Raw genomic sequence first — 13,871 nt, forward strand, 5'->3', positions numbered from 1 at the left:
GCAGGGCTGGAAACCTGAGTTCCATTCCTGAGGCGCTACAGATGTGCGTGGAGATTGTATGTTCTCCCTGTGTTTGCAGGGGTTTTCTCCCACAGTCCAAAGATTAACTTGGAAAATTGACCCTGGTGTGAATGCGCGTGCGTCTGTGTTAATGTGCTCTGTGATCGACCAGCACATACTCACACTAGGGCCAATTTCAAGCACGTGGCTAAGAGATCAGTTGGAATAGAAAACCGGAGGTAATTGAAGGTCCCATGGAGACCATCTTGAAAAGGACATTACTCCTTTACTGTTAATACAGGCCTGTGTTATGTAGGGATTACTTAACCTGCCTTAGTATTTTGCATAAATAGGATCATTTTGAGACACACTATGGAAATAGAAGGCAATGGTCATTTATACAAGTATGTCCCGTCGGTGACCGTTCAATTGATGAAATGTAATTTGCATTTCAACTCATAAAACAGTTCTAAAGGTAGTCAGCAGCAGCGGAGTAAACAGGAAATTCTTAACTAAACTTTGTTAAATGCAGTGCCTTTTAAACGTATTTTCCCCTTTCAATGTGTCTCATTCTGTAAAATCACAATGTACTGTATACACATTGTTTTTTAAGTTTTTAAGTGCTACTGCTTACATGTGGTCAGATGAGACAAAATTGGAACATTATGTGAGGAAAAGACCCAACACAGCACATCACCCAGTCAACACCAACCCTACTGTTGCTCCAGCAGTGAGGGGGACAAAGTACATCTTAGAGGAAAATATTCTTAAATACTGAGATAAAAATTAAGCGGGACAGTGACCTAAACCCAAGGCAATGGTGGAGTGGCTTAACAAAAAGAGAGTTCATGAAGATGATTGTCATTGAGTGGCCCACTTCATGTCCTGGCGTAAACCCAATAAAAAACTGTTGCAAAAATTGCTGTCTGTCAACAATCCCCAACCAACATGACAGAGTTTGAGCAGGTTCGCAAAGAAGAATGGGTACAAATTGCTCCTTGCCAGTGCTCACAGCTGTTGGAGACCTATTCAAAAAGACTTGTAGCTGAAGGTTCTTCCATCCAATATTGACTTAGTTGAGTGAACACTTCTGCAAACCACATACTGTATATTAGTTTTTGCTGTTATTTAACCTCTTTCACCCATAAGTGTTCAGTTTGAGCATTCAGGTAGCATCATTTCTATTTCAACAAAGTGGGCATCATCAGATGGATAGTGACAATTTTTGCAAGGCACTTGTGTAAAAAAAAAAGAGGTACTATGCATTTATTGTGTAATCTTGGTGCAGACAGAAATATACATTTCATTTAATTTTCCCATCTTAAACTGAAATCCTGCCTCTGCTTAATACAGAGCCTGCTCAACATAACAAAAAAAAAATAGAAAAATGTATCAAAAGCAAATTGCTTCTGGAGTAACATAAACAATGCCTCTTCTGAAATATCTGAATAATTCAGGGAAAACAATTTCCCTGCAGGACTCGGCAGTTCAGGTTGTGAGATCGGAACCCTGCGAGTGCAGATGTGCGTGCGTCGGTCAGCGTGGGTGTTGACTCTCGCTGGCTTCTGCTGTTACAACTGTGGACGACGATGGTGGAGTCCCTAATGAGAAATAGGCTGAGGAACCCAGGCGCAGCAGAAGTGGTTATGCCGCTCATTTTTCCTCATAACCTCGCTGCCGAACTGTTAATATTGAGCCTGGCTCATTGAGATGCATAGAGGAGAGGAGATGGAGATGCAATTGACTGATTCGCTGCTTCACCCTAACAGAAATGGTTTCGGGGCTGCACTGGGAATTTTAATGGCCGTGATTCCCAGCGTCTCCCGGTGGTCGATGTGGTCAACTGCTGCCTGCCCTCTGATTGGACACTCGGGTTTGGTCTGCGGGCCGAGCTGCTCTCTTGGTGAGCTCATCCCACCAGCACTGACCACAGTGCCGGGGAAGCATGCTGGGACAGTCCTTTCACAATTCCAGGGGATCATTTAATTCAGAGGATTTGGAAAAATCAGGGCAGGAAGGGGACTCCCTGCATTTGGTGCTGCTGTATTTTGGTGCAGCATGAAACAGTTGCTCAATTATACAAAATCACACCAGCGGTTAAAACCTGATTGGCTGGGGAGAGGTGATGCATTACTTCAGATGGGTTATTCTGCTCTGAAAATGATCAGTTTAAATGAAAATCAGTTTTGCATATGAGTGCATAGGGCCAATAAATTAAACGGAAGACGTGGTTGCAGGGCATCTTTCATTTGTTCCAACAGAAGGGTGATGATTCAGCTCTGATTTTTACAGCTGTTTTTGCAGTTCAACTGAAATTGTTAATTCCTCAGTCAGGGTCATTCCCCCCCCGATGTCAACATGTGTATTTGGCTGTGGTGGCTTTGCTTGTGATCACAGCCTTTCCCACCCTTCGTTCTGGAGACTTGAGAAAACAGGTGGTCCAGGCAAATGAATAACAATCCCCCTCATTATTCCCACATTAGGGCCCATTAATATAGGGTGCTGGATGCCAATTACTTCTGCTGCTTATAAGCTGCGAGCACAATGGGCTTATTTCAGTGTCCTATAGAAATCTAGTCCTACAAATCCATTTTCCATCCACCCACCCATTGTCTGCCACTTTATCCAGTACAGGGTCATGGGGAAGCCAGTGTCTATCCCAGCAAGCAACAGGTGCAGGGCAGGATACAGTCTTCTCAGTATGCCGGCCAAAATCACTTATCATGCAGCAATATTTGCTGTACTACTTTCTACATGAATCCACTTACTGCAGGACATTCAGAGCATATTTGAAAAAGACAAATTGTGTAAAGAAACATGGTGTATCTACTTTACCATAGAAATTTTACTCTCTGCCAGCCAGTGCCTTTGGAATGTAATGAAAATCATGTGGACTTAAGGGTTAAAATATTCAGAGACAAATGCATCTGTCTCAAGTTACACTGAGCCGCCCTGTCTTTTTCTGCTCATCCGGCTCTAGTGCTGCTCCTCCCCGAGCCTGCAGAAGCAGCCTGTGAGCTCTCAGCGCTAATTTAGAGAAAGCAGATCAAGATTAAGGCCCCAGGTTCTCCATCAGGCCTCTCTCTGGCAGAAACCAGTGCAGCGCATGCAGATGTCAAACACGCAGCTCCACAATCCCAGTGGTTTGGCAAGTGACTTATGTGGTTTGTACTGAGCACTAGGTTTGCTGGCTTTTCTTTCCTTCTCTACTTTTTATTTTTTGCTAACGATCGTCAAAATGCTACATAAATCATGCATGTTGCCATCCTTCGAAAAGCACTGCAAAAAGTAGTTTATTTAGATCTGAATTATTGATGGGTGAGGACGATATTTATGAACTTTCTTCAGGAAAATTGAAAGCGCTGAAGGATGTGTTAGAGAGAGTTTCAGTATGCCTTATCTGAATTAGGGGCCTTTTGAGGTAGCAATGCTAAGTCCAGCTACAAACTCTCTTGCATGGGACAACAGAAAATCAAAATACTAGAGACAGCATATTGCTGTAAAGTCCTTATATTTTCTTTCTAATCTGAGCAGGGTGTGTGAAAAATATATAGAAGAGCGATGCTTGGCCAAAACAGTGCAAAAAAAAGGAGGTTTTCACTATAAAAACCTGGTTTCTCATTTGAAGGGCTTGTACTTCTATCTGCAACAATATCGGAGACACAGAGTAAATGTCAATCCTGAAAGCAAACATTTTTAATCTTGCTTCCTGCATGACGCAGAACTGTCCTTGCTTCCCTCGGCACAGTCCCGGTTCATGTGAACCTTTGAAAGGAGACACGGGACAGCTGCATGAGCAGCTCAGCAGCTGCCACAACACGATGGCCTTGGCCTCCTCCCTTACAGGTTTCTGCTGCCAGGGCCTGCAGTCTCATCAGCACCATTACCCCCCTAATGCCGGTTGAGACAGCAGTTGCCTTCCCAGCCCTTGCCACCTTGTTTGATTCGTGCTTCCACTGTGCTGAGAACGTCACAGAGCCCCCGTGGACGAGAAACGAGGCGGTCCAGCCGCCCAGCACCCCCTCTCCTACTCCTCCATCCGTCTGATCCAATGCCACGACAGCAGATGTAGCCATCGCCCCCGGCGCAGGTCTTCTGTCTTTTTCTGTCTGCTTTAGTGTTCAGGTTCCTGCTAAAACGTATTTATTTTTCCAGTGGATATAATGTACAATCCATATTTGAGAGAACAGAGTTATAATTCCTACGCAGTTATTCCGAAGCCTTACATAATGTCATGAGTCCTGGCTTGGTTTAGTGGTCAGTATACAGGAAAGGGTGGTAACGTTGGCAGCCAGAGAGGACGTCTAGTTGTCATGTTGGATTTTCTTCGACAAAGCCATAACTTGATCACTTTGGCATAATCCTTTATGGGCCTGTTGTCTAAGAGTGCTGCTGCTGTGATCAACAAACCAGATCTCCTCCATGTGGCTGAGATCTTCCTTACTACTGTATCTCAAGTGGCTTTTGATATAATCTGTGACTCGGAAGCCTGGAGCTCTGTAAGACCTCCCTGGTATTGTGCTGTTCATTGGCTTGCTTCAGCACTTTCCCTTTCTTTCCTCCTGTGGTCTCTACAGCTTTGCAATGATATGCTACAGTGGAAACTAACGATGTTTTATTTTATTTAACAATTTTGATGAAAGCAATCTCCTCTGCAAGCGAACTTGCAATTCACAACAAACTGTGGGAGGTGGCCATTTTGCCTGATCTGTAAATAACAAAAGCATTGAAAGTGCCCAAAGAAATCTAAACACTCTTTTAGAGGTGGTTAGTAGCTTTAAAATTTGTATTTTGTTTTTTTACAAATCAGCTGCTTCCCTTGTTCATTCTGACTCCAGGTTTTCTAAATAGCTCTGCTTCAAGCTTGTCAAGGTTAGACTACAACGTAGTTAAAAGTGAATGATGTTGGTAAAGTGGTTCTTAAGTGGTTCATAAGTGCAGAGCAAGCTTGTAATAGGTTTGAAATGAAAAGAAAAATGATTTTCTGCTGTCTGTTGTTAAAACAACATTATGTAGATTGGGAGCTAAAGGATTTCTTTGAGAGAGGGGGCAGTGCTGGATTGCTCATCTTAGAAGATGTCCAATTGGAAGTATCAGTGTTACCTCAAGCAAAAATAACTCCAGCCTACGCAGACCATATGCAGCATTTAATATTGACAAGATATGAACCACCGGGCTCTCAGGATAACTGTAAACTGATTAAGTTCTTTAGAAATGTCTGTCTTAACCAAATGAGCAATGATAATTTAACTTTGGGCTATGTAATAGCGATATCTCTGGACAATGATGTCAGAAGTAGAAAGGTGTTGCAATCTCAAAATACTCTCCATTTAAAACAGGATAAGCTTTACTTGAAGTCTTGGTATATCAGATTGTCTGCTATTATCCTCCTGCATGCACAATAATATTGGGCAGCTGTATACAGGTTGGGACCCCAGGGGACAGATTTTATATTTATAACCTGCAGTATCTCACAGGAAATGAGACATGCAGAAAACTGGCCAATCAATACACCCGTCTACAGGTGTGTTCTGATTTGATAAGACATTTCATTCAGGAAGCATTTGAACAATTACAGTGAAAAGGGGCACAGCTCCAGGATGGTTACTAAAGAAAAAAATTACAGAATATTTGCTTACAAAACAATTTTGTGCTCTCTTCAATCCAAAAATATCTTGCTGGTTCCTGGCATAGAGATCCCCAAAGATTTTATGCCAGACATAAATAAAAAGGAAGGCAATTTATTTTAAAAATATGTCAACTTAAACACAGCGGTTTAGTTGCTGTGATGTTGGTCAGAATAGCAGCTTTAGGGAAAGTGTGGAAACTTTCATTTAACTTACTGTCCTCCATTAATCAGGGATGATACAAAGAAGTGTGTGAGGCTTGGGATTCATTAACTAAATGGTTGCGGGTTCGGGTCTTTTACTGCAGACACAGCTGTGTGTGCATCGTTGGGTGAGGTACTTTAGCCCAGTTGCTCCTGTGCGCCCATCTGTACTGTATGAGTGCTGGGCTGAAGAGCTGAGCCTGTGTCTCAGGGAGGCACATGCTGTATCTCTCTGCTTTACACTAGGGTAGCCAGAATGAACCCTGCCTTGAGGATCCACAGAGCTCTGCTATACAGTAGGTTTTGCCTTTTCCTCTATTCACCCATCCTCTGTAGGCACTCACGGGAGTTTGTCTGGTCTTTTGAATTAACTATCTGAACATACTGATAGCTCTTTAAAAAAAATAAAACAATTTTTTTTAAATGCGGATCTGTTGAATCAAACCTCTGGGAAAAAGTCCAAAAGATGGTCAAAGGCGCACTGGTGCTGAAAATAATTATTTATTCAGGATCTTAGCTGGGTGGGCAAAGCAGGGAGGTGGCGGGGGTAGTGGGAGGCAAGAATAATATTTAGTAAAAAAGAAATAAACGCAATCGGTACCGTGCCAGTCCATTCCTGTGGAGAAATGATAAGCCCAGGCCGCTGCCAAGCAGATGCACAGCAGATTGGCGAGCTCCTGTTCCTCCAGCACTGGAGCAAGTGGCACTCTCATGTTTGTCACCGTCCAGGGAGGAAAAGGCAGCGGGAGACAGGAAAACAAAAAGCAGCTCCTTGTTGATTAATGGTGGGCGAGGACTGAATGGAAGAGAGTCGACAGACCCCAGTCTGAAAGCCGGAGCAGAATGACAGATATTGTGCGCCAGTGCTGGGTTGGATTGCAGTGAAGGACGAGTGGGTGAAGTTAAACCTGCTGTGTTAATGAGCCTTTTTGATGGTTTCATGCACTTGCATATGCACACAAATAAAAGCGGAGATTTAGGCGATTTTCCGTGTTGTATCCGTTCTTAAAGGAGGACCTGCACATCAATGGCGTGAATACAGTACTGTATGTATTGGAAGGACTGATCTGGAAAGCTCCGACAGTAGGAAAACGCATAGGAAGAAGGACAAAGTGAACGCTGCCTGAGAATTTTCATATGCATGTGTTTTAGACAGTGACTTCTCCTTTTTAAATTCAATATGTGGACTGTGGAAGGTTAGACAATAGAGCATTTGAGCGCTGAATAGTCCAGGAAAGTAGGACTAGCCCTGATGCAGGAGCAAGAGCCACAAATTGGGGAAAAATTACATCTTCTTCAGAGATGCCAATCCAGCTCAATCCCAACTGCACACAAGTTGTTCCTGCATATAATCCACTTGGAAGAAATCAGATTAACTTGGTTCTCTTTTGCCCCAGTCAAACCCTCTTTGCCATGGCTGGAAAGGATGGCTTTTCCCTGCCATCCCATCTCTCTCTCTCTCTCTCTCTCTCTCTCTCTCTCTCTCTCTCTCTCTCTCTCTCTCTCTCTCTCTCTCTCTCTCTCTCTCTCTCTCTCTCTCTCTCTCTCTACTCCCATTTCCTCAGTGGAATGAAAACTTCAGGACTTGGTGTTTGAAAATGTACAGTACATCTGGTCTCAATTATTCAGCCATGTCCTAGCCAAGCATTGCAGAGATAAATTCTGCCTGCGAATTATAAGAAAAATAGAGAAATTTTATAATCAGAAGAGCAGCAGAGCGTCGGGCTGACACAGCAACATTCAGGGTTATAGCTGAGGAATGTCCCTCAAAAGATAGATAATGTACTGAGCACAAAGTCTGTATATTTACATGGATGAGGGTGATCGAAAGGCTTGTTGAAAAACACTTACAGTTCTGCATTCCAGAGTGTTTGAGGGTTAAACTTCCCCGCACATATTGTTAGAAGATGCAAGCCCACATACAGTATGCAGTGCAAAAATGCAAACTGTGGGCAAGCGTCCCATCTAATTCATTTACAGCAGAATGGGCTGTTTGCCCGCAGTTAGTCTCTGATGGAAAATAAGGAACAATTTGCATCTTTGAGACCATATGGTAATACTCCGACGTGCTTTTTAAATTGCACTCAAGACCTAGAGTATAGCCTAGAGACTTTTTAAGAATCTGAGGGGACAATCAGACACAGGTTTCCCAAACCTTCACATACTTCAGATATTTTTATCTTTTTGTATCAATGCAAATGGCTTTTATTGCTGTAAATCTCTTCTTGAATCATATATATATATATTCCCACTCTAACACCATACTGAGAAAATGGCCACCTTTATTAAACTGTTGAAAATGCCAACACTTGTCAATAGATATTTAGTTGATGCACCATTCTTCATGTGTGCAAATTTCGTGGCCTTAGAAAAAGATTATGAAGTCATTTTGTCATTTGCTCTGTTGGAGTTGAGGAATAATTACTTGCTGTACTGCAGAATGTCATAAAAAGTAATGGCCAGGGCATTTGCCTGAGAGGGCTTTAACAATGAATGAAAGGGCAAAAGCATGAGTAGAATCAAATGATTTTAATAGTGAAACCTGCCAAGAGAGTGCAGAGAACAATCTTTGAGCAACTCCTGCCTCTGCAAAAGGTGATGAATGGTTACTTTTTATATAATTGAGTTTAGCCTCCTTGGAATCTCACCAAGATTGTACATTCAGGTTTTGTTCATTTTTTAAGTTTTATTTATTCATCAAGTTAGGGGGCTTTTGATTAACTTGAATGCATTTCAGCCTCTGAAAGTAATTGTATATCTGTGGATATGCACGTTAACACTCAAACTACCAGAGAGCCAGGGGTGACCACTTGCTGTTTCTTAAAAGCATTTTCCCCTCGGAAATTTAGGCACTAATGTCAGCTGCGTTTGTGATTCAGTGCAAAAGAATGGACCACAAATGTCTGACTACCCAGAATGCTGCCTCTTTGTACAAATTTAAATTCTTCATGTATTGACTTTCACAATTTTGAACAAACAGCAAATTCTGGGCTTATAGATTTCAATTAAATGCTAATTAGACTATTTTATTTCTCTATTTATTCTGAAACAGTTTGCTTTCCTTAGTTAGGGAAATAGTTTTGTCTCCATCCAGTTTAAATATCCCTGGGTTTTGAAACAAACCGGGGGTTGTGAGTCAGTATGTGTGCTGTTACTACTACCATTAATCTGCCTAAATGGGGAGGTTTTTGCATTGCACGTATAATACCTTGAATGTGTATGAGGCATGTTCATCAAATTTCCAAAACGGTGTATAGTACATACAGTATACGAGGGCACCCACTTCATTCATCACTAAAATGCGTCCCCCACCCGCATGACGGATAGCAGTAAGTCTGCACCAGGACCTCCACTGTGCAGCAGAGCAGGGGGGGAAGTGGGAAGTGTGGTCATGGATTGATTTAAGGGGAAATTGACAAAAGCAAGATTGAGTCAGCCCCAAGTGGAGTTTAGCCCAAACACCATGTTAAACACTCCTACTCTTGCAAACAGTGTCATAGGATCCTTAGTGACGAAGGATCCAAGATCTCAGTTTAATGTCACATCCAAAACACAGAAATTTTTGTCCAAAGGGTGGAGCACCACCTACTGGTCTACCAAAACCACTAACAGCAGCAACCTGGTTTGCCTTAGAGCTCTCCTATCATCAGCTTCTGAGCTCTGACAAGATCAGACTACACGTTTGTGTTGCTGCTGTCAAACACTCATTTTCAAATATGCATCTGGGCAGTAGTGTGTCCTTGAGTGTAACGCCTCTACATTTTTTAAATCCTGACATGCAGTATATTTAAACTTAACTCATCTGCTTTCCCTCACAAGATCCCAGCTCGGAGACCCACAGGTGTAGGTCTTCGAGCATGCTGTGCATCTGTTGTCACTCATGGCTGCCAGAGAAACACCTTTTTCCCCCCAAATTGTTCATCTGCAATGAATGCGGTTGGAACTCTTCCAACAGCCGTGAGTGGTGTCAACAGGCAGCAGCCTCAAGGACAGTCCTCTAAGTGAGATGCAAGCTGACGAGGGCTGTACACGCGAACAGAGACTTGAAATCTCATCGGGATATGAAATATACATAAAATATACAGTACAGTATGTCGCTTTAACTGCAACTCGATAGCTTTTTCAAAGTTGCTCTGCTTTGCTCTGGGCCGCTGTTACCTGAATCTTTCCCAGCTGGACACTTGAGTACTTTAAATATTTTAATCCCCTGCAGTGTCTGCATGATCCTGAATTAGGCCTTAAGCCTGTGTAGCCCTACAGGAGAGCTTCTCAAATGAGAATGCTCAACACAACTTTAAAACCTATGGAAAAAAAGTAGTTGCAGGCTATAATTTGCTGTCCAGAAATAGATAAACTAACATTGGTGAGCGAATGCATTTCCTAATGTCAAGACATATCTGATAATTTCCTTCCTCGTGCTGTGAAAACCAGAACATGCTGTAAAGTGACCTTCACAGAAAGAAAAAAATAATTAGAATGAATGAAGCTGCAATTTAAAAAGTAAGGAAGCCTGTGGCTTCTGTAGACAATGATGACTGCAGACAATGAGAACAATGTATTACCCACGCATTAGCGATCCTTTTTGTATGTTTTAAATTCATAACTTTTATACCTTAAAAATGATGTTAATCTCTTTTTTGCAAAAGCAGCTCATAATCTTTTTTCCTGTCCCCCACCCTTAAAACACATTCACTGAGGCCAAAATATTTATTGCATTGAGGCAAAACAATTTTCAGGTGAAACAGTTCACTGCCCTTGGTTACACTGCATCCACTTGTTTTAAATGAATGCCCTCAAACTCGCTCTGATGCTTTCTGGCAGAATTAATCCTCATACAATTTTGTTAAAACAAATAGCCTGTGCAAGGTCATCTGAACCACAAGTACCTGAAACTACAGAGTGACCACACATACTTTGCAGGAGGGTATTCGAATTAAAAGCCTAAGTCTCAAAAGTGAGCCAGCGCTTCAAATGAGAATCTCGTAAACTAAGAGGCAGCTGCATATTACAGTGTATCTCTTAGGTCTTAGTGTGTAATGTATTACAATGCAGAAAATGTTAGAATGCATCTTTTCATTTCAGAATATGACTTTACTTCCCTTTGTCTGCTACAAGATTAGCTCGACGGAAAGAGGCCAGGCCTGCAGTTTCCAGCAGGTGTGATGCAGTCTTCTCCTCAAACCAGGTGCTGATCAGAACTGCATTCCCTACCTGCTTCCCCTCAGTACAGCTCTCGCATCTCTTTGTTCTCCCAGTAATACACACAGAATCGCCCTTGTCAGAGGGCGTCCTGATGCCTCCATTTCATTTCAAAGCTCAAAGATATTGTCCCAACATCATACTCTCCGGTTTGTTTGTTTTTATCTGAATATTCATGACTGCGATGCAGACATTTGTTTATGGCTGATACAGGATGTCTAGGCTGCTGCCTGGTAACTGATTTGGGAGCTGAAATCATCACTCATTCTGCGCCTGCACTTTGTCTGGTAATGGAAAGCATGATTTCAGCAGTTAGTGAAGCAATTGGTTTTTGAACTAGTGGTTTTGTTGTTGTTGTTGTTTGTTTTTTTACTCCAGTTCTCTAATGCACTGTAACAATCTGAATGATGTGTTTCCCCGCTTGTTAGAAGGAAAGCAAACTCTTTAACAAACAAGAACGTTTATGATCAAGAACTGTCCATCTGGACAGTTCTGCTTTTCTAATTGATCATTAGCCACTCTGTATGGAGGTCTCTAAGGAAGGCTTCTGAAACATAACATCACTTAACTACATACCCAGACCTCAGTGCCTCCCATCTTCTATCCTAAATGCATGTCAGCTAAACCTTTCAAACATTTTTGCTAACTTGGTCCATTTCCATGGAACTGACGTTTGCTTGTGGATTGTTATCTTTTGAATCAGTAGAGTAGGTAGGCACAGAGTGTACCACACATCAGTCTAAGCTCAAGGTGTTAAATACTGTACATGGTAGCAGGGCACAGCAAGCACTGGTATTCACCAAGACCTGCACACACACATTTGCAGGTAATTGTTTTTTCTTATGAGCATTATTGCAAAGGGCAAAATTAGGTTATGGGGAAAAGGGAGATTGGCTTTGAGGAATGTCACATCTGGACAGTGTTTAATTGTTTGCTCATGCCCCCTCCAAGCCTGCCTGTCTCTCCAAGTCCTCAGCTCTGTGGATTTCAGAACGGCTTCTGTCATTAACTGCTCTAGTGTAACTATATTAGAAAAGTTGGAGATTTTTTGCAGAACATAAAAAAACAACTGTATATGTATAAATACATTTCATTCCCTTCCAGCCACTATGAATTATCATAGCCTACTGTGTGTTCTCAAATATACTCTCCCCCCCACTGGCAGAAATAGGCAGAATTGTCTCTTTGTGTTTTCTAAATCTGCCTGCTAAATGCACAATCTCCTGGTGCCATGTGGCTTCTTCTCTCAGCCCTATGCCCCATTGACGTGCAGAGGGAAAAAGTAAAATCCGGGTCTTCCCTAAAAAGCTCTGTGGGTGGGAATCAGCACTGAAGACATTGAAAGAGCCATATAGTGCCTTTCAGGTCAGGAATAGAAATCTAAAACTACTGATTACACTTCCCTCCAGAAATACAGTACAGCTCAGAATGTACAGTTTGAGTAAAGAGAAATCAGCTGCTGCACACAGGGCATGTCAGTGGGAGGAAAACGAAAAGGACTGGCTTCGAGTTGAAAATAGAGCGCACTTCATTAAAATACTACTTAAAAGGAAGAGCAGTGGAGTTACAAAATAAATACTACATTACACATCACCAGGTTACACAACTGCTTAAGTGAGTAAGTTGGCCAAGGCCAGGAATGCTCTTTTTTCTTTATGCGTTGGTTGGGGGGGACACTTCATTCATGAAGCATTTGTCATTTGCAATGTCAGTAGCAGAGGAACAGATAATTAAGTCAGAAATACTTGCAAAAAATGAATGTTGCGCTGATTGCAACATTGAAAGTGTTTAATTAGCAAAGTTGTTGGTGTATGTTCCCTTTCTTGCTATGATATCAAAGCTTTGTGTGCAGGCAAGTCTAGATTTAACAGCCTGGACAATCTGATAGTCTATGTTCGTTGGAATTAAACATCTGTATTTGGCACAGTCCTACTAGAACCATTATTATCACTCTATCTTTGATCTTTTTTATCTGGGATATACAGTATACACTATAGTATGTGCAAAGGTGCAAAGCAGTGGTGTTTTCAATGCAGAATAGCCCATAATGTTTTTAACTGTGTACCCACCCAATCCAGAAACGCTAGATGCTTTAGGACTGGAATTGGACTGGAATGGGATGTGGTGCAATCTCAAAGATTGGGAAAGAATGACATGCGGCCATTGGATGTGCTGACATTCCCCAGCGTACGACCGGAGAGTCAATACGTCTTAAGGCAGCAGTGCATCTCTCAATGATGTCACTGATAGACTTCAGGCACATACTGTACGTAGCAGGTCCCAGCGGTTGCTGTGTTTCTGGATACCAGGCCCTCACTGACTTATCCTAGCCCTACCCCCCACACCAAGCACTGCTCGGCCAACTGCAAGCCATCACAATCTGTTAGTGACCCGAATCAGCCTCGCACTACTGCTGGATCACGGTTTTTCTGCTTAAACTATCTGAGAGTCCCAGAGAAAACATTTTAAGGACATCAGGACATTCTCAGACCCACTGCACAAAGATAAACATCACTTTGTAGAATCAGAGGCTTCACAGAAGTGGTGTTGTCATTTCCACCATATGAAAATTAATAATGGAAGGAGAAATAAAAAAATATCTTCGGACGGGCAGTACGTGTGAGGCCCAGGGTTAACTATAGCCAGGACAGTGAGGGAACACCTTGACTCTTCTGAAAAGTTCTGTGGGATCTTTAATGATCAGGTAGTCTGGACCTTGGATTAGGATCTCATTCAAAGATCGAAAGAAGCAATTCCTGAAAGGATGCTCATCACTCCTCAAACCAAAGAAAAAAATCATTTTACTAGGCATCTTCTAATGCTGAAGGCAGTTTATTGCAGT

Source organism: Lepisosteus platostomus, chromosome 25, assembly GCF_059453375.1.
Source record: "Lepisosteus platostomus isolate fLepPlt1 chromosome 25, fLepPlt1.hap1, whole genome shotgun sequence".
In the NCBI taxonomy this organism is placed as follows: domain Eukaryota; kingdom Metazoa; phylum Chordata; class Actinopteri; order Semionotiformes; family Lepisosteidae; genus Lepisosteus; species Lepisosteus platostomus.